The sequence below is a fragment of the Harpia harpyja genome, chromosome 8 (assembly GCF_026419915.1).
Source record: "Harpia harpyja isolate bHarHar1 chromosome 8, bHarHar1 primary haplotype, whole genome shotgun sequence".
Taxonomy (NCBI): Eukaryota; Metazoa; Chordata; class Aves; order Accipitriformes; family Accipitridae; genus Harpia; species Harpia harpyja.
The window spans coordinates 46,970,915-46,996,421 of NC_068947.1; the positions used below are offsets into that span (position 1 = coordinate 46,970,915).

Sequence of the window (25,507 nt, forward strand, 5' to 3'; positions counted from 1 at the left end):
TGGGAATGAAAGATACATTGTCTTGTCTCTCCCACAAAAGAATGACCTAGACTAACAGCTTCCATTCTATGCATAGAAAGTTAAGTAACATATTTCAGTGTTTTTGCCAAATAAAACCTGGGAAGGAGTTCTCTAAAGAAATCACAGGATACCAATGGAGTCGCATGAAAAAAATACCAGCACTTTCATTCAATCATTTTCCAAGCCCTAAAGGGAACGAGCAAGCTGCAGTACCTCAAGAATCAGATTTTGCAAATTCAAGCTTCTCCTCTTTCTTCAGTTACTGGCAAAAAGCACCCTTTAGGTACATATAAAAGCACTAAAGCCTTGCTTTAAAACAAAGCACTGCTGTGTAACGAATGAGCCTGAATCATACACGCTTATCACAAGCCCAGCAGTTAGCACTGAGCCAACAGCTAGAAACACTGCTACCACACTCATGCTTCTCAGTTCTAGCCAGTTGCTCTGTTTAAAATGAAAGTAATAGGCTACCAGTTCCCCAACCAGTATTTGTATCGCTATTATAAATGGTTATCTGTTATCAGCAGAGAAGAGTCGATACTTAATGCAGTAGCTAAAGTCCAGCTCTCACGGTTTCATGGCTGAGGGGAGAGGAGGGAGAGGGATGCTAAGGAGCAGGACTCGGACCACAGATCCTTCCCACCAGGAAGCACAGCACCAACGAGCAGCCAACCAGCTCATTTATCAAAGAGCAGAAGGATCTTTCAGGGCAACAGGAGTGGAATGGCCTTTCCTAGGAATACCTTTGCATTGCAGATCTTACCACCTCCTTCCATACACGCACAATTTATTTATTTGACCTGCCCGTTCCAAAAAGAGCTATGCTCAACAAACAAGACCTATGAAGAAACCACAGTGGCCTCGACTCTTTCTCCAGGTAAGAGGATGAGAAAACAAAGGGAAAAGCTCTCAGTTAACTCAGTGATCAGTATATCCGTATGCTAATAATGCTAACACTAATAATTCCCACTGCAGGTACTAACCTGTCAATAACACTTTTGGACAATTTTTTTAAGGGCTTGAAAGTAATCCTAATACTTTGCCAGAGTAGTATCTTCATATCCATCTACTACCGTTAACTTTCCAAACCAAAGCAACCGACATTATGCATAGGAATTAGACTGATTTGTTAATGTTTATTTTTATGGGGAGGAAGAAGAATATCTTAACTCTGAACCTTCCACTTTTGTTAATGATTAAAAAGTTATTTAAATATTAACTTTATTAAATTAATAATTTATATGACACTCCTGAAATTTACTTACAACACATACTAGCCAAATCTGTTTGTTGTTTTGGGGGCAGGTGGATGAAGAATCCAGACAAAACAAAACAGTTTCTAATAGAAGGATATAGACCTCATTCTATTTATCTGAGAATAACATCTATTATTTAGTGTGGAGCAAATATGTTCAGAGGCTAAATGGTCTCTTTCAAATGACAGAGGGATTTTTTTTCCTCTTTTTGTTTAGTACAACATGCCCCTGATATACCCAAATAGCTCTATTTAAAAGGCAATCTTTATTAGGTAATTTTTAAAATGGGAATTACGATATGTACTAGCAAAAATTGCTTGGCTGTTTACTTACTGATTCTTTACAAAGGCCAATTATTTTACCAACGGGCAAGATGAAATCTGTTACAAAAAAATGGGACTTATATGTTAAATCCCTTTTATAGCAGAGAGCTATTTTGTTTCTAGGTCTGGTCACCTATAAAAAAGGGACAATAAATTGAAGACTGTATCATACTTCAACAGTAATAACTGGTGCCCCAAACACTTTCCATCACAAATCTCACTGGCATGATTCCTACTTCACAAGTGAGGAAAAACCTATCAGAAAAATGAGTTGGGATGAGATAAAGAACAGAAGAAATTAAAAGGTTTCCTAACTTCCAGTCTTGTGCTTAGATGATTACGTTACTGTTTCTGACCCAGAGACATTACATCTTCTCATTTCTTAAACAAAAAACCCCTGTATTTTTAATGCCTCTCTTGCTCATCCAACTGGGCATCCATATTTGTGTAATCCACTATCATGACTAAAATAATCTATCAAATCGGTATCAAATCGGTATCAAGGCCATTCAAATCTGAAAGTGAGTGTAAAATATCAGTCTGTACAAAATTGAGTTTATCTGTGTAAGCCCCTTAAAATACTGAGTATTTCTATTCAGCATAGTCCCTCCAATGCATACACTTAGATAACCCTCCCTGTGATACCACCGGCAGCGCTTTCCAGTTACGTAGAGCCCCACCAATTAAAAAAAGGCAAGAGTTAACAGCAGGATGCTGTTGAGAAAAAAGCTTAACTTATGAACATGTTCAGATTCCCATTGCCCAAAAATCTGAGTAATGTTCCAGATATGTTATGTTAATCTGTTACACAAGATTGTCTGTAATGTGAGTATTTTTTTAAGAAGTACCGAGGGTGGTGTTGGGGGTTGGATGAAGGCAGGTGGCCAAAGTTATTACTGAATTGAAGGGGATTATTTTAATTATTATTGGACTATTAACCCTCTGCATGGTCCTATTTAGCCAGTTTCATTGTGTTTACGAGTAATATGATTTATAACCATTGTACTTGAAATTACTGTTGATCACCAAGCATTTGGGAATAAAAATAGATATGATTAGATGTGCAAATCTCATTTGAATGCAGTTTTATGCATAGACTGGGTTTCTATCCACTAAAAAATAGCCCTTAATAATAAGATATCAAGGAAAACGCAGTGAGAAATGATATTTTATGTATAATATGTGATCTGTGTATTCTAGATACACCTCATAATGAACGTGACCAAATACTGAACACGAACTGAAGAACAAACCTTTTGTGTTGATGCAAAATTTGAGTGGCAGGAAAAAAACATAACAGAAGATAAGGGTTTTCATTCACAATGCAATGTAAATTAAAAAACCATGGATACAAAAGAGTAGAAACAAGAAAGGTAATATAACAAACTTACATTTCACCCTCCATCATTACAAGGATCAAAACAGGGGCATACATCTTCATTCCAGTCAGATGGCCACTATAATAATATATTATAGCAGCTCATACGAGAAATAAAAATACCAAGGACTCAGTTATGTTTTAAATTGAAACAAAGCAAACCATAACAAAAAAGAAACAAAACAAACCATGAAGTCTATGGGATTTGGTTCTTTTTTTTCAAACGAGGGGCAAAATATATAGGTAAGTAAGGTATATCTCTATTTATGAGATCACTTTGCCTTTAACTTCACTGAGAACAGCATGAAGCTCAGAGACTTCCCTTACCAAGCCTATTTTCACTCTAAATAGGTCTTGACGGTGCTGTAGCTGCAGAGCCAAAAAAAATGAGGCCAAATTTTATGTGGTCATGCTAGCGTGGTAGAAAAGCTTTTGTGAGGATTTGATGTTGTAACTGCATTTGTACATCTGGCCCCTCACAGACCTTCAAAGACTTAGACATCTATAGATATGTACATGGATTATTAAATGGCCTGTTAGTAAAAGAGGTGGATTCAGGACACTGCCACATTTGAATTTGCTATCTGCAACTGGACTCTGACATTTCATTTGGATACTTAAAGCATTAATGTTATTGTATCCTGTAGACCTATATTAACAAGTTTGATGTAACAGATGGGAGCTTTTTCAAAAAAATGTAAACAGCTGATCTGAGAGCCAGCACTTTCTATAGACAGACCTTACAGTGAAATATAGCATTCTACTGTTTATACCAAACACATCATGGCACTGTAAGTAGACCACTTTATACAGTGAAGAAATACAGTAAACATAAAAGGAACACACCTCAAGAATTTCTCTTCCCACTTTCAGTAATCTTAAATAGAATGTTCTCTTTCAAATTCTCTGCTGCTGACCTATCAAAAAAAAAAAAAAATCAAGGAAAAAATTGCCCTCTATAAACCAGAGCAGATAATTTGAACCAAATCTCACTGAGTCTTCTTGCAGGGCTTCTCATTGTGCATTCTCAACATCACCACGTTTCTGAATTTTGCTAATTTAAATATTATCCTCATTGTAATATTATCTATCACACTAGACCTTACTGATTGTCTGTAATGCGAGTAGTTTCCCAAACACATACTTATAAACCTGCTCCTTAATAAAAATAAACAAACTACTTCATAAATAAGAGGAGCACAAGAAAGCAGTGGGGTTTTTTTGGAAATGGGGTTTTAACTATTCTTCTTGGATTACCCTCTTTGGTCTTGAGTTGCATGCTTGTTCTTGCACATGTATTTTAAGGGCACATTAATAATCTAAATGTTTACAAATACAGGACCATCTAGCTTCTGCATTTTTCACATTGTATATTTGCTTTAGCACGATTGAAATTAATAACAATAGCCGCATCTGACTGCAGTTGCTTCTTGTATGATTTCTGTGATGCAGTAATAAAAGACACTGAAAGTTCAGTGCTCTGGAACGATAACTCTAATTATTGTAATGTTTACTACAGGAAATTACCTATTGGACAACCCTGCCCAGAATCCTTAGCAGGAAATGGGACAGATTTCTGTTTATGGAGAGAAACAGCCAGCCTAGTGCATTGTTAACAGCGGTGCTTGAAAACTGTCCTCCATTACATAGGGTGAGAGATGGAAAACTGCAGCTCCTACATGAATGCAATATGCAACAGATTCCCAGAACTGTATCTGAACATGGGTTGGCTTTTTATTGCCTTGGAAAATAAGAAAATCAAACTGTTTAAGGCAACGCTCCCAAGTAGTTGATAGTATTATCTTAATAACTTGGTTAAAGAAGTAAACAACAAGAAAAAAAGATCCCTGTTGACAACAGGCAGTGAAAGCAGAGCAGAGCCGCAGGACAGGAACTGCCTAAAAGTAGCACTGAATCTCTGTGGTCAGAGTCCAACTTGCATACCCTCTTATTCAGATGCTCTTCTCCTTCTCAGAGTCCATAACATGCTTTTATAATATGGCTAGTATGCATCAGAGAAAAAATATCCGCATTTATTAGGCTTATGACAGTGTAAACACCGTTAGAAGTGGTTCTGGTATGACAACCCTTATTTTGCACTTCTCCAATTCTAACTTCCTTCATCAATTCTCACTCTCATCCACTTAGCACTTCCATTTATTGTCTCAGGGCCAGATTTTCAGTACTTTCTGTTCATCTCCAGCTCTCTCTGCAGCTTTGTATGACAACCAAACGGACTCCCCTGCTGTCATTTGGGATACTTTTAACATTAACTGGGCAAAGTCCACGTTCTGTTACTTCAAATATTTCTCGAGTATCTATTCACTCAGTGCTTTAGAGATCTCCAGGCTTTAGTTTACATTCTCCCAGATTTGATTTTTGCCCCAAGTCCAGTATTTTTGTAATATAACCTTTATATAAAACAAATGTTCCAGTACTTGGAGAAGATTAAAGGAATGAAGGAGGTACTCGGCTGTCTGTTAATTTTACATGTGTTTAATGTTATCTTGGAGAAATGTACCCATTTTCATTTTCAATCTAATCTACAAGCTATGTTGGATGATTGTGCAAAGAGCCAGCGTGCTAGCTGTTTAAAGAAACAAAATGGAGCCAGGAACAAGCACAGGATGTTCAGTGGCACAATCCACTGGATAATGGATAAAGTTTGCTTACTCTCTGATACTCGCTACCTTTGACTTTATTTAGCATATCCAGAGGATTATAATCGAGAGGCAATCAGGCTGGTGGTTTTTGTTTGGCCTCTTACACACAGAAAGCAGCTAGACATTTCCAATCCGGGTTCAGCTACCAAACCCTTCTTCTAGTTCTGGGAGTAGAGATGAAAGCGGGCTGTTTCAATTAGGCTGGCTATAGAGATGATCTGGAGCTGTGAATTAATTGATTTGAAGACCAAGAGGGACAGCTCCTGCATAATAAAGGCCATGGAATTTCAGTCTGTAATTACAGTTAAGTTCAGCTCCAAATCCAACAGAAGTCAAAGGTGACTGTATCAGGCCCATCTCTAATCAAAAGTGGCTCTTTCCCTCACCACTAAGTGCAAAATATTCCATGTTTCTTCCTATTTCAAAACGCCACTTGGGTCTAAAATGAACCTGTGTGAAAGATCTTTATTCCTGCATGGACAGGAAGAAATTTTCCACTGCAGCATGAAAAGACTAGAACAATGAAAGTATTGGGAAGGGAAGTGGCAGGGGGGGAGTAAAGCTCTGCCTTTTTGGCAGTACTCGCAGAACATTATAAGGGTAGGTGGAGTCCTGCTGGGTCTAACCAACTGCTCAGATCCCCCGTAACATTTTACTGGCCCCCAGCTTTACACTGTACATCTTAGAACACGGCGAAAAAGCTCACATATACATATATTTTAAAAGACACAAAACTCTTGAGCACACATCCAAAGCAGATCAATTGCCTTTACAATATTCTCAGAACAAAATGTTCCACCAGCAGATCTGATAAGAAGAGCCAAAAAATGGAAAACACTTGCTACCAATTTATTGCAGTCACCCATAAACTATTACTAGAACATTATGTATTGGGGTTCAAGCCAGAAAGCTATTAAAGCGGACTGCACTAGAGTCTTTCCACTATGCTACTGAAGCATTAATAAGTCCCTAGAGAATTGTGTTTATGTTGAAAGAATCATCTTATAATCAAATTTTCACACACAAAAATGCAGCTCTTTTTAGAATTACTGTGCGCCTTTGCTCTCTCCCCCACATTGGCTAGTGTCTCCACAAATACCATCATTTTCTGTGTTTCTGTCTGGCCCAAACCCTGGTGTACATACTTTGTGTTCCAAGCTGGACAAATTTCAAGATAAATGGTGCTAATTGACAGTGTTAATGGGCGCAGGATGTACCACATCCTTTCCCCTGTTGTCTCTGCCTAAGTGTCTCACTCCTTACAGTCATTCTTTGTGCAAGAAGAGAAAGAGTTAAAAGATAATGCTAAAAGGGCATCACTACTTTTTGTTGACTTAGACATGTAAATAATAAACATCCAGTGGTTATTCTATGGGACTGTGTTTCCAGTCCCTGTTACAGGAAAACCTCTAATAAATCAAAAACCTCCTTTCCCATTTAGGAGACAACAAAGATAGACACCCAGCAAGATGATGAACCCAATGATTCACTGTTTTTACCTCAAGAATTGTTGTTTTCCTTTGAAAAGGTCTATGCTTTCTTTTCAGTTACTTTCCTCTGATAGCACACAGGTGCAAACCATATGACAGAGCAGGCCAAGTGGAATGATGGCAGTTCCTATATCCCTGGAAGCTCCTTAAAACAGTAAGTCTTGAGTTGAAATGAACTAGGCCATCACTCCAGAAAGACTTCAGATTCTACTTGAATTAAGTATGAAAAAGACCTAAAATTCCAAGAAGGGAAGCCAAGTCCCTTGTATGAATTTATTCATATTATCCTAAGCAACTAGTTTAGTTAAGAGCTGAAAATTGTGATATTTATTATCATCATCACCACCACCGCCACCACCAGATAACCACTTCACCTATATCCCCACTCAGAGTCCTAGAGAGTGCAAGCCGGGGGAACAGTACTATGTTATGACAAGTTTACGATGACATAACACCTTTCCTGATTTGCCTCTTCAATCCCTAGAATATTGTTTTGGTTTGAGAGATAACTGGGAAAGCACTCCTGGCTGCCAACTGACCCGTAGGCTGTTCTCACTGGGCAGGAAAAGTTAAACTTCCTTGCAAACAGGGAGAATCCTCAGCAATAAAATACCACTGCAGTAGCTGTAACTACCAATTTTGCCATTTTATGAACTTGTTGGACAAACGTCATTAAATTTGATCAGACAGTATTGATACACTTGCCTTCAAATAGTCTGATTTGAAGAAATGTTAAGAACGTCCAGTGCTCTCTGAATGGAAACTGCAGAAACTTAGTATCTTTCCTTGACTTAGGCCTTTAGTATACACAGAGAAAAAACAAGGATAGCAGGTCAAATGTATCCCTTAAGTAACTTCCCCTGATCCCACCATGGTTTTTATCTGTTGATTAATGACTGTGGGATGTATTGCTTGCTCAGGCAGCACATTTATGTGTGGAGCTTTTCTACTTGCTTGTGTAATTAGTCACATTCCAATCAAACTTACAACAAAAATAATAAGAAATCATTTCTACCTGCGCTAGTGCACAGGACACCAGAGAGTGATTTTGCACTAGATAAACAGACCACATCTACGGCTAAATCTCTCTCTACGGTTTGCCTCTTCACAGCAGGATTCAGGCTCTGCTGTCATCATGAGAGTCAATGAAATCTTCAACTTGAGAAGTCCTTTTTGATTCTTCAAAGAATACAGAGACACGTACTGGCACAACAACGTGTTAGCGAGCCGTCTTAAGCGAGCGTTTATACTAAGGAGTATAATGCTGAAAAACTCTCACTACGCCAGGAAGAGGAATGAAAATACGTAAGCACAAAAATCAACACCCTAGAAAAGCTTGGAAGCGCTCAGGTCTCCGGAGGAGATTTCATCTAGAACCTCTGCAGCAACTGAGTTACTGCACCTTCCGCTCCAGCTCCATTAGTCCACGCACTTGCAAAAAAGTTGTCCGCTGCTTCACTGAAAGGTTTACATTAAGAGAGAAGTCTGGTGCCCAGGAGAAATGTCCTAGATGTTTTCTATGCTTAAAAGGCAAGATGTGCCTAATACGATTTTTCTGTAAAGGGCAACTGAAGTATGGTATTAATAAAAAATAAACGATGTTAACTTATGTTAAATCTTTCTCTCTTCTCCAAAAATACACAACTGAAAAAAACCTACCCCATCAGTAATAATGCACAAGCAGGTCCTCTCCATCTGCCAAATATGTAGGTCATTTCAGTGAGTGACAGAGACAAAGAGGCCTGATTTTAATTCATGAAATATTCCTGCTAATAGCAAAGTTATTGAGACATCTGTTAAAAGCCTGACCTGTTATAATGGGGGGGATATCTAAAAAGACTGAAATTTCTATTTAAATTAATGCTACACTATTTTATTGGGCATTTTAAAGAGGTACTGCTATTAACAAAAACATTATATAAATTAAAAGCAGGCCCACAATAATCCTCAGATAAAATCTGGTGCTGTCTTCTAATGCTACCGTATGAGCTTTTATTTGCATGTGCACTATGTGTATATATTACAGTATAGCAGATATGTAAAAAAAAAAAAAAATCTCAGAGTCATAGCAGCCCAGTTTAAAGTTTGGCAGGGAACAGTTGGCAGACGTAAGAAAAAAAAAAAAAAAAGTAAATATGTTTCATGGCCTCTATATAATTGAACATTCTTCAAATTCCTGTAATGGAAATGTCAATACCATGGAAATCCTTGAAACATGGACACAGACAGATAAATGTGGCTGAAGCCAAACACCTCCACCCAGAACGAATAACAGGCCTTCAGACAAAAAAAATCTACATAATAATAAACTACCCACTCAATAATACTAACAAAATTAAGTTTTTGCTTTTGGGGTAGTGGTGAGGTGAGCAGAGGGAGGCGGAAGATCGGTGACAAAAGCTGTCAGGAGGACTGCACTGCAGAGGCAAGCTACGGACGGGATCTCCCCTCGTCGGCACTCAGAGAAAGGGAGCTCAGCGCCACGAAGGACCCACTGATGGCGCCCACGGGGCTGGGCCCTGGGTCGTAACGAAGATAACGGCTGTTCTGTCATCGACTTCAACAGAACAGGACCAATGACTAGCTTTCTTCTCTTTATGTTAGGTGATGTGCTAGAAGATGCATTGCACAGGTGGCGAGTACCTCATCCTCGGAGGCTGCACGCCGCTTCAGGAGCTCTTTGCTGAATGTTCTGCTTCCCACTGGCTCACTCCCAAAAACCGGTGTTAGAAAGGGGAGGACAGGTTTTCCCAGGCCACAGAGATATGAGCTAGAACGAGGGGCACAGGTCCCAGGTCTTCGTTACAATTCCTAAGAAAAACACTCAGCACAGCGTCTCAGTTCCAAACCAAAGTGAACAGGCACCAGCCTTTCTTCTTCTCCCCCATGTCCTGGTTCCCTCACAAGATGCTCCGTGCCCACACAGGTGGATGTCGTAGGGCTCTCTGCAGTACTGCCCCTGCCACGGATGTCTTGTGGGCTGATGAGATACTGAAGTGTAGAGCAGAAAGTACATAAAGAACCGGGTATAACTGAGTAACAGCTCCTCAGAAAGCTGCCAAAAGCCTTTGAATCACGTTACAGGATAAAACACAGCTCTGAAAGTTTACCCATAGACCACTTATATGTATTTTATATTTAATTCAAGGTTTCCTTTTTCTGAATCTAAAAAATGCTGGGTAGTAGATCAATATATTTTCATTAAAATGCCACTTTTTTTTCTGAGGGAGAAAACTCAGAGAGACATCTTTTTTTAAAAAGTGTGGGTCAGCCAAGATAAACTCAATACCTATGACAAAAAATAGTAGCATATGCAGAAAATATAAGGTCTAATACATGCTCCTCCACCATTACAAGATATCATGCATCCCCCCCAACATCCACTTAAGTCATGCCATACAGCCACTTGATGCACTACCCATGTGAAATCTAGTCCTTTTTTATAAAATTAGCTAGGCAGAGATCTGGGTTTTACTGTTTCTCCTGAGATGCTCTATGAATGTTCAGAGTTTTAGAAGCTTGTCTTTATTTTTTCCCTCCACAATCTTATTTTACCACTTTTCTTACTGCTTTTTTCTATTGCTGTATGAGACATCAACATACAATATAAAAATACATGTAACAGGAAGGCAAACTGCCTTTATCAAAGGTCTACCAAATGTACAAAGGATACAGATTTTTTTCTTCAGCATTCAGCTACAAAAGCACTACACATAGCTAACAACAGTAAGAAAGAAAAGTGATGATTTTAAGCTGCCAGTCTCCCCTTGGCAATAAAATGTTAAGTCTTGACTTCTCCACTCCCTAAATTCTAAATACTTCCCTGTGCAATTCTAATAACTTCTTAATTGTATTTCTGAATGGATTATAAACACAAATTAACAAAGCAAAATACCAACAAACAGCGCCTAGATGGGTTATATTCTACTTTGGTAAGATCACGGGATATTTTTGTATTATTTCATTCCTCTTTCCAAATTCATGTTCTTCTAGTGCAGACAGTAGTTTCAAGGAAAACTCTTAAAATCCCTACTTAACTAGGATCAAATAAATGTCACTGAAGAAGCATAACTGTGCCTTTGCTTGCAGTCATTATGGAATGGGCATTATGAAAAGAAAAAAAAGAGTCAGATCTGTTCTGAAGTATGTAAATGTCTCATCATTATTCAGTAATACTTCCCCCCCTTTCCACCTTATTCAGCATCTTACTGGACAGACCTTCCTCTTAGACCACCATTGCAAACAAACAAAAAGCACAGTCCTATCATGTACTTCAGGGCAGGAAGGAAGGACAGTGGATGTAAGCTATGGAAACTGAACTTGTGGGTAAAATTCCATATTGGAGAACTGCACTGCCACCTTCCCATCCCAAGGAATGCTAACAAGCAGAATGATACTTAAGAAGTAGGTTATTAACATCAATGAAAACCTCTCATAAAGAAATGTCTTCCACTTGAAAAAAAAATTGCATTTGTCTGCAGGTTTTTCTACTTAATATGGTTAAAAGTAACAGAATTGAAAGATATTAGTGGGAGAAACCGTCATCCAATTTTCAGTGCATGTGCACTTCACAGCTTATGTATTAAAAAGATTCACTGCTTGCCCGTGAAGTCAGGAGGTCCCAATCCTGTGAGCAGGTCTGTCTCCTCACACCTTGCACTAACACACAATTCAACTGAAATCATTGCAGTTTTCTTACAGAGATTCCCCTCAAGATATTTCTGTAAGCTTGAGGGCTTAGGTTTTTTTCTCTCTAGTTTAGTAGGTCCTTCTAACTTAGTACTGCAGGAAACAAAAGTCCTTACCTACTACAATTTTGCTTTGTAAAGAACTTTGACTATGCTCCTCATGAGCAGTATAGTAGAAGCTGGGATTCTCCTTCTTGTTTTAAAATATAGTCATTTTATGAAACATATTTTTGCTTTAATACTGAAAGCATTGCTTCAGCATCTTCTAGACCAGAGCAGAATTCTCCCCCCTGTTCCAAGAGACTTTATACAGTCATTTTTTCCAATTCTGGATCAGAAGAGAACCATGTTCTCTTGAGTCTTTCATGAAAAGAATAAGAAAGATAAAATAGACCACATCTCAGACATGTGAGGCTCAGGGACAAGACCTTGCTGTCTTGTTCAAAAAGAGGATTTGAACATGGTTGTTCCCCATCTCAGGTGAAGTGACTTGGCCATAAGGCAACTGACCATTCTGAATGGATTCTCAAGGTTTCCATCGCTTTGACCAGGCTTTTTTTTGAGGAATGCTATAAACCCCAGGAAATCATTAATAAGATCTGGTAAAACCCCTTAAAAACACTGAAACCAAATGCAATCTCCACTAATGTCAATATTACCATATATAATGATTAAATATCAGTTTCTCCGAGGTGATCACCTTCTCTGCAAGTGTATTTGCACACACTTGTTTGCAAGTCCTTTTTCTGGCTACCAAGCTTCACTGCAAAGTTGAGGAAATTTTAAGTGAAGTATGATTTTCTTTAAAACAGGAAAGGGACTCTAAATGGAAGACAGAGGTCCAAACAGACCTTCAGGTGGCCCAGGAGCCCCCAGGCTTGGCCCAGCTTTCTCTGGCACCTTTGTAAACACAGGGAGATTTAAGCAGAGGGAACACGACAGGAGAGGTATGCTGCCATAACGAACCACCATGAGAACTTTTAGGCATCTCAGAAGTATCACACAGGTTTATATTGGGCCCAAAGCTATTAAAGGTAATACAGAAGTTCTTGCTTCTGCGGTGGCAGCTGAAACGAGGCCACGGTACCAAACTCAGCAGTTGCAGAGCCAACCCTTCACCAACTTACAACAGCTGCACAGGTGGGTTTCCACCAAATCCAATTTTTTCCACATGCATTCATTTCAGAGGGATATAGTGGAACAAATCAGAGATGAAGTCCTCCGATTTAGCCTTCAAACAATACAGTTGAAATCTCAATACCTTTTGGCTTCTTGAAAATAAAAGCCTTAGGGATGCAAAGGGAAGGTGGAGAAAATCAAGAGCTTACACTTTACATTCCCGTTTTGTCTCACACCTTGGAGGGCACCTGGGTAATGACTATGAGGGGACGAAGTGCCTCCAGTAATCTGCATCCTGCCATGACTTTTGCACTCACAGTTAGTGATGTCTTTCTGATTTCCAGTATTTTTATTTCATAAAAGATAATAAAATAAGCTTCAGTTTCCCGTTTCCCCTCTTCTTTCACAGCCAAAAGGTGCTTCCAAGAACAGTGCCTGACTGTATCCCTAAATTGCCCTCCAGGTGTCACCTGGGCAGTAAATTACGGTTCCCAATCTCGGTCTGTTCCCTTTTGCAATAAGTTCATGGTGTATTTTTACTGAGGAAGGTGTATGATTGAAAGGGATTCTGTAAAGGTACCAAACAGACCTAGATGTTCAAATATTTGTAGAGAGTAGACCTTTTCTGAAGTTCCACTATACGAACAGGTTGTGTTTTAATGTATAAACAGAAACCTCACTTCAATGCAGACAAGACTTAAGATGTTGTTCTTTCTTCCCAAGGAGTGAAAGAACAGTATAAAAGATTTCCTAAGTGGCTGTGATAGATCTCTCCACAATAGCTTGGCACATGTTGTATGTACTAATAGTTTGTCATAAAAGACGAACGATCAATACTCCAGGGCACCAGCCATAGGCTGTGGAGCATCAGGTTCACCCAGAGGCTCTGCACATATGCTGTTACTTTTGGCAAGTGGCAATCTCGCCATGCTCCAATTCCTCATCTAAGAAATGAAAATAATGGCTCTGCCTCTCCGTCAGCATTGCACAACTAACCATGTTAAAGTTCTGTTAGTAAATATGAGGGTAAGAGGGGCATCATTCCCTGTTACTGAAGACTGAACAATTATTTTTTTAAGCCTAGCTGGTAGGGCTTTCCATGATGAAAGCCAAGGGTGGTTTTGGTGAAATTTATGGCATATTGGACAAAAGCTACAGGATACATGCACAGAAGCTGTTTTTCTCATCTGTGATTCTCTCCCAGACTCTTAGGGAACTGCAGTGAAGGGCATATCATTAGTTTCAGTGCCCCAAAAGTTGGGAGAACTTCGAATATTATGCTAGTCATAAAATAAGCATTTAAACAGTTTCTGAAAGTAGAAAAGGCTTTTAGGGAATGGAATGCAATGAGAAAACACAGGATGCTGGAAGGCAGCATGGAAAAAAAAGAGATTGAAAAGATTTAACCTGAAATATTTCTAAATTTATTTTCTTATTTGCATTTTTGAGCCCTAATATTCAACCTAAACCTTCCAGAAGTTTCAAATAGTACTTTAAGACCTCTGGAATACAGTCTGCCAGCCTGAATTCAAAGCTTTTGTCCTTTTCACTTGTTTTCCAACACCACTACTATCCCATATATAATACCTTAAAAAAACCCCCACCTAATCCATCAAGTTGGGTTTCATTTACACAGAAGAAAAAATAAAATTATACATTTCTCTGGGCATCAGACACTCCTATTTCCAAACTCTAGACCAAAAATACGAAGTTAGACCTTAATGTGGGCTTAATGTAGACTTAAAACTGGCTGGTTTTGGTTAAAAGCAACTACAATGAAATTTAAGAAATAAGAAAAAGTTACATGAGAGAAACCACTGGGGGTTGGATTGTGTTGGATTTTTATTCATGTTTATTAAACATTTCCCAAGAAAGAAAACATTTTTACCACTGAATGCCTTCCACAGGAACCCACTAAAGAACATTCAACCTAGTCTAAGAAATAGGAATATGTCAAGGAGGAAAGAAAGCAACTATGTTCACAGGATCAACCAAATTCTCTTCTCCCTTTCACAGGCAAGACAAAGAGTTGCCCAAATGCATATAAACAGAATTGATGCGTATGGGCCAACATAGAAACCTCCCATTTTGTTTCAGCCTTACCAGGCAGATTCTCAGCAAGCATAAATCATCACAGACAATGGAGGCAGGCTGACAGCAAGCATCTCATTATTTGGCCATCTACTTTGTCCTGACTAATGTTGGAAGCCGAGAGTCCACAGAGAAAAGTAGAGCTTCCATTTGCCCACAAACTCACTAGCACAGTATACCCTTTACAGCAATCAGAGAAGTCTTCAAGTCTTCATTTAACTTCAGCTGAGAATCCCCAAACGGTAGCAGAGTGCCTCAATAACATCCAAGTGGATGTGATCACAGGCACCTTTCAAGTCAATGAGATCTGCTGCTATTCTGCCTTCTTGACGAAAGAACACACCTACAAACCATGCAAGACAGCCAATTCTCAATTCGCGTGTGGCACAGAAAAGAACTACTGTTTCACTTCAACAGCATCTTTAGTGTCATCAACCCAGTCTACCCCATTCTTAACTGAAACTACTGAAGGCATTGGGACTTTCTCCCTCTTTTGCCTCAGGCAATTGGTTCCTGGTCACACAATGTCTCTACGTGGGCAACATAAAGTAGTTTTAAACCTGAGAGCAATCCAAACTCCTAAGCCTACGTGGCAGAGACTAGCTCATATCCACGCTGCTCAGAGCTAAATGTCTCCACAGCAGACTTGTCTTGAACAGAATTACTTGAGAAAGTACAAAGTGGAGCCACAGGGAGAGCTAACACATGAACTGCATAGATGATCAGGAGTCAGGTGCTCAAACTCACCTCCTGGCCCTCTTCCATTTAGGAGAGCAAATCAGCCACAGTATACAACTGCCCATCTTTGACTGAAGTTACTTTGGCATCTACAACTCATTTTCAAAACTCACTTTGGGTATTTCTGATCCTAAGACAAATCAAGCCTCAAAAAAACGCAGAGGGCATTATCTCCTAACTGGATGATCCACTACTGAAAATGGATTGTAAGAACTCCAGGTATGATTAAACCTATTATTGAAATACTGAGCTGGCATTTGAAAAAGACAAAACAGATGTGTACAAATGGAGCACAATTCTAGAGTCAAGCTTTTGTGAGAGAAAATTTAAGGAGGTTCAAGGTGTTTTTCATACAAGATAGGCAGACATAAGTGAATAAGAACCAACTGAGAAAACCCTTTCAAATGCAAACATCTACTACCTGGTATATAACTTTGTTCTTCTGGGACTACTGAAAAAAACTTACTGAAAGTGATAACAGTACTGAGCTTTCTGTCACAACTGCCCAATGTCATGCTGTCCTCAATTTATCTGTCACATAGAAACCAGTTTCTACTAAAGATCACCAAGAACTTCTACAAAAATACTCTAGTGAGTACTGTGGTTGTAAAATTCTGAGGGTGCCAGCAAACTCAAAGATTGACAAAGCTGTGTCCCCACTGATCATCGCTGGCAAAGCAAGTTGGAAGACAAAGTTCAGCTCCTGTCCCAAATAGAACTCTACAGGGAAAAAAATATTAACTAACCACAAGGAGAAGTTTCAAGAGTCTTTTGACCTGGAGTCATCATTCTGTATTCAATTCTGGTTTATGTAATGCCTTCTTCTCTCCACACCCCAACTTTTTTTTTTTTTTTAACCTCTGGAAAATGGAGTTTAAGTATAGTTATCTATTATTCTTGCTGATCAATACCATCTGTGGCAAAAGACTATGGAGTTACAGTGGACAGATTAGACACTGAAAAGCTTTTAAAATTACCAAGAAATCAAGTGAAACATACAGTTCTGTTGCCTGGTCTGGATTAACTCCCAAAATTGGCTGATAGAAAGATGTGAGAATCTGTCCAAGAAGTTAAAACCTGTAGCTAATAAAAGTAGCTGCAATATGAAAAATTAGGCTCTTCTCCCTTTAAATCACAGCCCAGAGAGGCACTGAAGTAAATCCCTTAATCTCTTTTTAAGTAGCTATTTTATCCCAACTTCCTCTGTGGTTTATACCCTCAAAGCATCTACACCACAACTCAAGAACAGCCTAGGCCAGGAGCTTCAAGTTCCTTTTCTTCAAAAAGCATCTATAATAATTAAAAAAAAAAAAACACAACAAACAACCAACAACAAAAAAACCCACCAAACCAACAGAACCACTAACCTGAGTTTGGCCTTCCTTTTAACCCTTTGTCCAAGCCCATGCAACAAAAAGAAACATTCACCACTCTTAAAACCACCATCATATATTCACTGAGGCACGCCAATGATTAAAATTAAAATGATTAAGTGTATATTTGCATCTTTTACAAGTACATATCAGATCATGAATCTGTTTTCATCCTTGTAACCAATTTACAGATGAGAAAAGCGGAACAGCAATTTTAAGGCCTCAAGTCTGTATCCTTGATCAAGTTTTCTGCTTTCTTCACCACAGTATTCAGTAGAGCATTGGGCAGATCCAAGGGGATCTGTCAAGATACAGTGCACAGCAGCCAAATTAACTTGCTGCAGGATTTCTAGCAAGTCAAGGGTGGATTGAGATGCAGACCCAGAAATCTAAATCTCTTAGTCATTTGCTGAAATTGAACGGCCGAAGAAAAACCTTAGAAAAAATTTCAGAAGAAAGGTTCTTGTTGTTTTAAACAATGATGCTTTTTCTCAGGGAAAACCAGAAAAGTGTATTTAAGATGTTGGACCATGCCTTCCTCAAACAAGGACAATTCAACAATATCATAAATCTATGCCTGACTCACTGAACAATATCATAAAAGGTGCTGGATTATGAAGGTGAAAGTGCTCGCTTAGACAGTCTTCAATTTAATGGTGACACATAATTTTATACATATATATATATAATTTTTTTTACAACGCTTTGCATTATCACAGAACTTTACAAACATTAACTAACTGTCATAATGTTCACCAGGGAGGCAAGTATCATTATCTACACATTACAGATGGGAAATTCCAGGCAGAACAGTTGGGCAACGCATCTAAGACCACAGAGGAAGTCCTATCAGTGCCAAGAGGAGTAGATACTTGCCCCCCAGACTCACATTCACATCATGCCTCTCAAACTGCATACTAGACTGGCCTCCATTTGATAATAAAGGTCAGTCCTACCTTTTAGTTGTTGTGAAAAATAAAACTGTAGATGTTGACAGCATTTACCTTGTGATCTCGATGATTCCACTAGCTCAGCAGAGGAAACACCAGTGTAACGTTGAAGGTTACAGACTGAAGTGTAAGATCACCAGATTTTAAGCAACATGCCAGAGAGGCAGATGGTTATACAGTAATGAAAGGAGAGCATTATAAACTAAAACCTCATTCTACAATCTCCTTCCTTGTTTAGACATATGCACCCTGACTATTTACTAAACCCATCTCACATCTTTACATTTCATCATCTGCATCAGCTCTGAAATTTTTTGTGTTTGTTTTTGCTTAAATAAAAATAAACAGAAATCTTCACACCTGGTGCTCACATTTAAAGTCACAACACAGATAAAGAACCACTCATGTACTGGGAAAGGGACACTCGATAGCTGAATTATGGGTTCCCATAACATTTCATCCCTTTGGTTAATGCATTTATTTGAATTCCTCTATCCTAAGTGCACAGGATGTATGAGTATATCAACACTTTCATGACAGCCCAAATCACCCACTTTCCATAGCACTAGATTGACATGTCATGGAGAGTGTGATTAGGAGGTCGTCAGAGTACACAAAGCACCAGATTAAAGCTCAAAACCAAGACATATTTGCTTCTTTGGGTATTAAAAAAAGATCAGCAGAGGAAAAAAAGCCCTGTTGTAATTGAAAAATATGAGGCTTAATATATTGTTGAAAAACACTTCTGTGCAAGGCTGTTTGGGACTTTTTTAAGCCAACAGTATGTTATCTTTTGATAGCAAAAATAACGCATTTATTATAATGTGGCCTCTACTTAGGTTGGTATCAGCTTGACAGGCCAGCACCATTTGTTGTAGCACCAAACTCTTAAAAAAGAAAGTGGGGGGGGGGAAGATGAGCAGAAGGATGAATACATGTTCCTAACTGAGATCTTTTTGATTCTGTCTGTAGATCACGTTGCTGACTGTGTTACAAAAAAGCTGATAATTCTTTGGATCTCCATATTTCTCTCAACTCTAGCCCACTACGATCCACCTTCTGCTTTTTTAATACAGGAATCTGAGTCTGCCAGTTTGCTATCCTTTCTGAGAAAATCCATCAGAAAGAAGGGAAGCAGGCAAGCTATCATCATATCCCACTGATGTCCAGGAAATGCCAGCCTAGCAGCTGTCACAACAAAGGAACTTCAAAGTCACAGCAAAGAAACTAACAATTGCCATTACTAACACTGTATCATTAATGACAAACTTTATGAGAACCAGAATCAGCTTAAGAAGGAGAAGGAAGAATTAAAAAAAAAAGAAAGGGTAGGCAGGGAGGTATTTTGTTGTTGATTTTTTCCCCCCCTTTTTGAAGGAGAGATCCAAACACCCACATTCTCCAAATTGTCCTTGATTACAATCTTCAAGAAAGTTATCATTCATGCTACCTCTAACCTTATGTCTTCTTGCTGAAAATTTTCAAGGAAAAATTCTTCCATCACGTCCTTGGTGCAAGTACTCAAGGATGTGCCTTTCTCATGAGCTCTGAAAAATCTTAAAACCCCTTGTCTCCTTGAAGGAAGTAAACGGATGTCTGCTAAACACTTAGGTTTACATAGCATTTCTTCCCCCTTATTTATTGAAAAAAATAGTCTTTTTAGAAAGCACTTCATATTTTGAGAACACTGAATTCTTTCTTTCCTTTTTTAAGTATTTTTGGCAAAGTATGTTTTTGATTATTTAAAGATAATCTCTATTCTAAATTGCATCTGACTCACATAACCTCCATACTTTAGAAACCACAATAAAAGTGCCATACATTAGCTATAAATGAATAGGGAGTGAGTCAGTGAATAGTTAAGGACATTCCACAGAAATACATGAGCTGCATACTAAGTTTTTAGAAAAATATTCTATTTCATTTTTAGAATTAACAGTATAGGTTACTTGGAACAGAGAAAATACTCTTTTTTTAATTCCCAGATGAAATGTGTTTTGTTTTCCTTATGCATCTTTGTCTACTGTACAAAGAGACCTTTAGTGAAGTGACAGAAACACTGGTGTTTTCAGAGAAAGAATAGTCACAACTTGTACCTACTAAAGGATTTCTGTAATTAAGATTTTTTTTTTTAACTCTTTCACTGGGAATACATCACTCTTTGGCCTTTGCAAGGCCATCTTACAATATCAGCTTACAGAAATGACTTTAGGGAAATCACATGTTTTTCTCTAGCTACTGAGTTCAAGTGTGCTTAAGTTCAGTGCTTTAAGTATTTAAAAAAAAAAAGTTGATACTTCTGCTTGCCAAGGCTTGTATTCTCAGCAATGTCCTCATATTGAATATATGAAGAAGTTCATTAAATACTAACTGAAGTTTTCCATGCATCATCATGTTTGCAGATCCACACTGGGGAGTCATGCCCCTTACCACATGCATCCCAGATCCAGTAAGTATGGTATAAATAACTACATAAAAATCCTAAGTAGTGGACATGAGACAAACAGAATTCTTACAGCACAGGATTATGGCTATAAAAAGAGTCATAAGAACTCCCATTCTATCAAACCCATAGCTACTGTCTGAAAAACAACTTTTTTCAAGATCAAAATCCGACAGAGGTAAAACATTTACTACAGATGAACCTAAGGGAAAGGTTCTCCATTCCAACTTAAAAGCCAGAAACGCTGACTGGACCATAATCCGAGCATAAACATGATGTGGAAACATCCAAGATAGGGCCTTAGCAATCCTAGCAGCCATAATTCACTTCCAGAAAAACCATTAACCACATAGGTGCTGAGCATGCTGGAGGACCTCAGCACAAAGGTAGGAAAAAACAAACAAACAAACAAACCAACCATGGTAAGAAATTGCTCAGTGGACCTAGGTGTACTAAAACCAAAGGCATGCAGTATTCCTTCCCACTGCCTTTCCTGACTTGGGCTGCGCTAGGTGTTTCGATGGAGAATGCAGGTCAAGTTGAACACAATCATCCAGCCATGTCTTAGCTATCCCCTGGAAAGGAGGGGTAGGCAGTCAAGGACCCTCCCAAAATAACAGAAGATAACAGTATTGTTTAGTTATTAGTCTCACATTGAACCGTGGAGGCTGAAGAGGACAGGCTCTTGTAGCCAGTATTCTGCAGTCATAAATCAAGGTCATGCAGAGCTCTGGGGACAGACCAGTGTTGACCCCAAAGCCTGTGTTGGTGTAATCTCGTCTTTTTTCCATCACTACTCATCTGTCACCACCACACAGGGAAAGTTCAGGGTTCAAAAGAGAGTCCACCTACCGATACCTTTGGCTCACAGCAATATTAAGCAATCCTTTCTGTTAAATGACAGCTTGGGACAGCAGCTCTTTGATCTGAGTACCTAAATAAAGAACCCCTGGGCAGGATATTAGTAACAAATTTTAAAAGAGCAGCTGCCTTCTATACATGATAAAATAAGGATCTCCTCAAATGAGACAGGTGTGCGAGATCCTAAACCCCTTCCCACTTAATGCCCACAGCATGAAAAAGCGTCCATCCAGACAGCCATTGTAAATCTTTTCACCACTTCTCAGATGGAGATGTACGCTCCCCTGATACCTCTGCCAATAAAACCAGAAGGAGGAGCGAAACTTAATGAGATATAAAAATATAACTGGATTCCTTTTTGTATCATTTGCTGGTTTTATTTTTGGACTGTTTACCCACTGAGGTGACATGATCTGTAGCAACACAGCATAACCCTAAAACCCAGCATCCCTTCTCTGCAACACTTGCTGTGGTGCATCCAGGCTGAAGCTAAACAATGGCTGATGGTGCAGAAGCAGACCATCCACACTCAGAAAATGAAACGCAACAGACAGAGGGATAAAAGAATTCTTATTCTTCAGGGTTTAGCCTGTAGCTGGCCACATGTGCCAGACAGCTAAGGATGGGAAAGGTTCTTCCCAAGAGTGTGACTGGGGCAGACAGCCCAGCATTTTCAATTGGGAAGATAAGAGTTCTAGTGAGCCTAAGGAAAACAGCAACTGCTTCCTATCACGTAACTTTAAGAGGATGTTTTTCAAGAGCAGAAGGACTAATTGGGTCACGGCAAAACTTCACGTGCTGTCAGCAAAGACTGTGGTGGCTTTGCTGAAGTCGTCTCTTCTGTAATGAAAAATGGCCCATCTCTTCGGCCTTCCCCCAACAGCCTTCCTCTGTGGTCTCTGTCTGACCAAATGGTCTCTTGTTTTGCCCAGCCAGGTACTTTTACAAACCAGAACAAGGCGCTTTCATCAAATCAAAAGCCCCGGTCTAGCAAACTAAATGACATTTCAAAACATATCTGGCTCACCTGGTGCAATTTCCCCCTCTGCTTCCAGCGGTTTACAGATAATGTAGGATTACCAAAGTTGGGCGTGCTCCCAGCTTTGTATTTGGAGTCCAATAAAGAAAGGCATTTGGTTTGCTTTCTCCTGTGCATACCAGTGAAGTAGAACCTTCTTAAATTGAGCCACTCCAGAACTGAAATATTCCAGTAACCTAATATCACACAAGCTTAAAGGCCTATCCCCAGATGTGTGCTCGGAGTTGTCCAGTGAATTCAAAGCCACAAATACAAAACCCTTCTATACATTAAAAACCCTTTAATACAGCTATTGCTTCCCAGCATGCATGCAACACTGGGTACTGCTCTGAAGTTGGAAGCAAGCACTATTTATACTGCAACAGAGAGCAAGTTTGGTCTTAACAGGAGGGATGCTAGCTTCCCAAGCTGGCATGCATGATGGTTTTGCACACAAAATAAAAATGAGGAACAGAGGGCAGAGGAGGGAACAAGAACTGTAGTCCTCACTCCTTCTGTCTGTATGTATTATGAGTGCAAAACCAGCTGTAAACAGTAAAGATGTCCCTATCAAGCAAAAATACCATCCTGAGTAAACAGTGGTCACGACACTTAAATATTTTTAGACTTAAATTAGTCCACTACAATTCACTAGGATTATAAAGGACCTCCTAACTAAACTAAACAGTGTAAATCTGCTGCCTTTATCAGAATGAATAAATAGGTGTTGAGGACTCTAAAGTTGTGGAGAAAAAGTCTACTGAAAACCAGTTTTTAATGTGATTGCACCATTCAGAGATGAAAGAAGAGGGTAAAAGGAAAAAGAAAACACCTAACATGTCATATCAATCCTTTGCCAGGATCCTGCAAAATGCTATTCTTCATTACATTTCCTTGAGTCTTCTGCCTATATTCTGTTGGTGACAGCTTGATTCTGCCTACGCTTATCAAATGGATGGGTGCATGTACAGCCATATGATGGAAAAGGGCTTCTCCATAAAAACAGCAGCTGAAGGCAGTTTGCTGCCACCAGAACAAACCCTCCATGCTCCAGCTCATTCTGCTGGAGCCCTCGGGAAAGCCCGATTTGGGACACAGGCCAACCCGGCTGTCCAGCCGGGCCACACAGAGTCCAACAGCCACTGCTGAAGCATCACTTGGTCCAGGCAGCTGCTCAGAAATGGATGGCACCAGACCGGTGTGCTTCTGTGCGCACGCGTGTGTGTGATCTCTGGGCTATGGGAAACCGTAGGCTTTTTACCACCTTCTTGCAGAATCCACTCCATGACTCCAGCACATGCAATTCTCAGGAAATTTTTGTGATTCACACTGAAATTTTTCTGTGCTGAGTTTTACCCCTTTGAACATCTTAAAATAATTCCTTTTTTGTCTTAATATTTTACACCCTTCAAATACTTGTAGATTGTTATCATATGTCTTAGTCATCATTTAGTCCAAACTGTACATATTAAAATCTTGTAATCTTTGCTCATATTTCAATCTCTTCAGCCTCTTAACTTCTGTTGCTCTTCTCTGAATTCTCCACTAATTTCTTGACAACTTTTTGGCAACAGAGTGGCCAGAATAATAGTGTCATGGACACCTTACGGCTGTACAGAGATAAAGAGGGAAACTTGTGCAACACCAAAATGACATTAGCTCTTCCCTAAAAAACAACAAATATGTCTAATCTGTTGTCCAGGATCACTTATTTTTAGTGGCTGCATCATGAAATGCTCTGAAATACAAGTACAAATACTCACCTAAAAATAATAACTTAGAGACAGAGTTTAATATACTCAAAACTGTGTTTAATTAATCTTCGTGTCACCTGTGAGGAAGGTAACATGGAACAGTATTTACCTGCAATACTACAGAGCACGTGGCTGAAGGGAAATCTCAAAAGACATGACCCATAGAAAAGAGGCCACACCAAAACAAAGAATCCAAACAGTTTCTTCACCACAAACCAAATTAAGGAGGAAGTTACAATCAAAAAGGTAAGGAGATAAAACAAGGTTTAAAAAAGGAAATATTATAAATACAACTCTTCCAAACTCTGGAAAATTCTAATATACAAAATAAGACAAAGCATGGTAGCTTTCTGTGTTGTATATTTGGTCAGTAGAAATATTCTTCAGATAAATCTGATCAGGCACGGGACTAAGATGCATATAATCTAACTATTATCTTCCTAAAAGTTAGGTATCTAACCGAAGCCACCATAATCATCTCCAGAGAGCCATTAATCCCATCCTAAAACTGTAATATATTTAGGATGAATAGCTCTCTAGAGGTATTTCTCCTCGTCTCCACTGAAAACAGAGGGAGACTGTTTCAGCTGTCTTGACTGCATTTTCCTTTAAGATGACTAAAGTTAAACAACCTGTACCCAAACCTCATTTTTAAATGCTGGTCTCTAAAGAAATTAACGTAAGCAATTAGATTGTGCAGACACTTTAAATATTATCTTCTCTGGAATTTTCCAATTATTTGGTATTAAAACCAAAACCAAAACAAACAAAAGGAAAACCTACAGATTCATATTCAGATGTCCTCCCATCTTCCCAAGTACTAAACCAAGGACTACTAAATATCTGCTTGCGTGGAAGATATCCTTCCCAACAAGTCTCTGAATGCTGGTGGCAACATGACAGGTTCAGTACAACGGAAATCTGTCGTTGCCTTAAGATGTAGGGTTCAAATGCTCTGAAATGGCTATTAACTAACTAACTAAAGTTTGGGAAAGAGCATTCAACCTTCATCTGGTTCACAATAGGCTGAAACAGCAAATGAGCATGAAAAAAGTTAGTCAATAGAGAAGACTCACACAAAGCTGGGACAGAAATCGGACAAGAAGTTTAATTTTAGAGGACAATTATAGGGAACCATATGCTTGCAGTGGCACTGATCTGCAAAACTTCCAAAATGCTACCAAGAGAAGAAAATTATGTACGAGGAAAACTGAGAGAAGAATAGCAAGTCTGTTAAGACATAGCTGACATAAGAGAACACAAACCCTTGCCACAAGGAACTTGCAAGCTAAGAGGAAGAAATAATTTTAAAAAAGAAGAAAGGGGGGGAGTGTTAAAAAA

General features: G+C 39.0%; 1 protein-coding gene and 1 long non-coding RNA gene across 5 annotated transcripts in view; one reads left to right on the forward strand and one right to left on the reverse strand.

Annotated features, from left to right (window-relative positions):
• ZBTB20 (zinc finger and BTB domain containing 20) overlaps window positions 1–25,507 on the reverse strand; it is a 512,445-nt gene that overhangs the window by 432,986 nt on the left and 53,952 nt on the right. The gene's annotated exons all lie outside the window — the stretch shown is intronic.
• Window positions 150–8,648, forward strand: LOC128145129 (uncharacterized). Its single transcript, XR_008236353.1, has 3 exons — window positions 150–898; window positions 7,189–7,285; window positions 8,243–8,648. It is a non-coding gene; the product is annotated as an uncharacterized LOC128145129 (long non-coding RNA).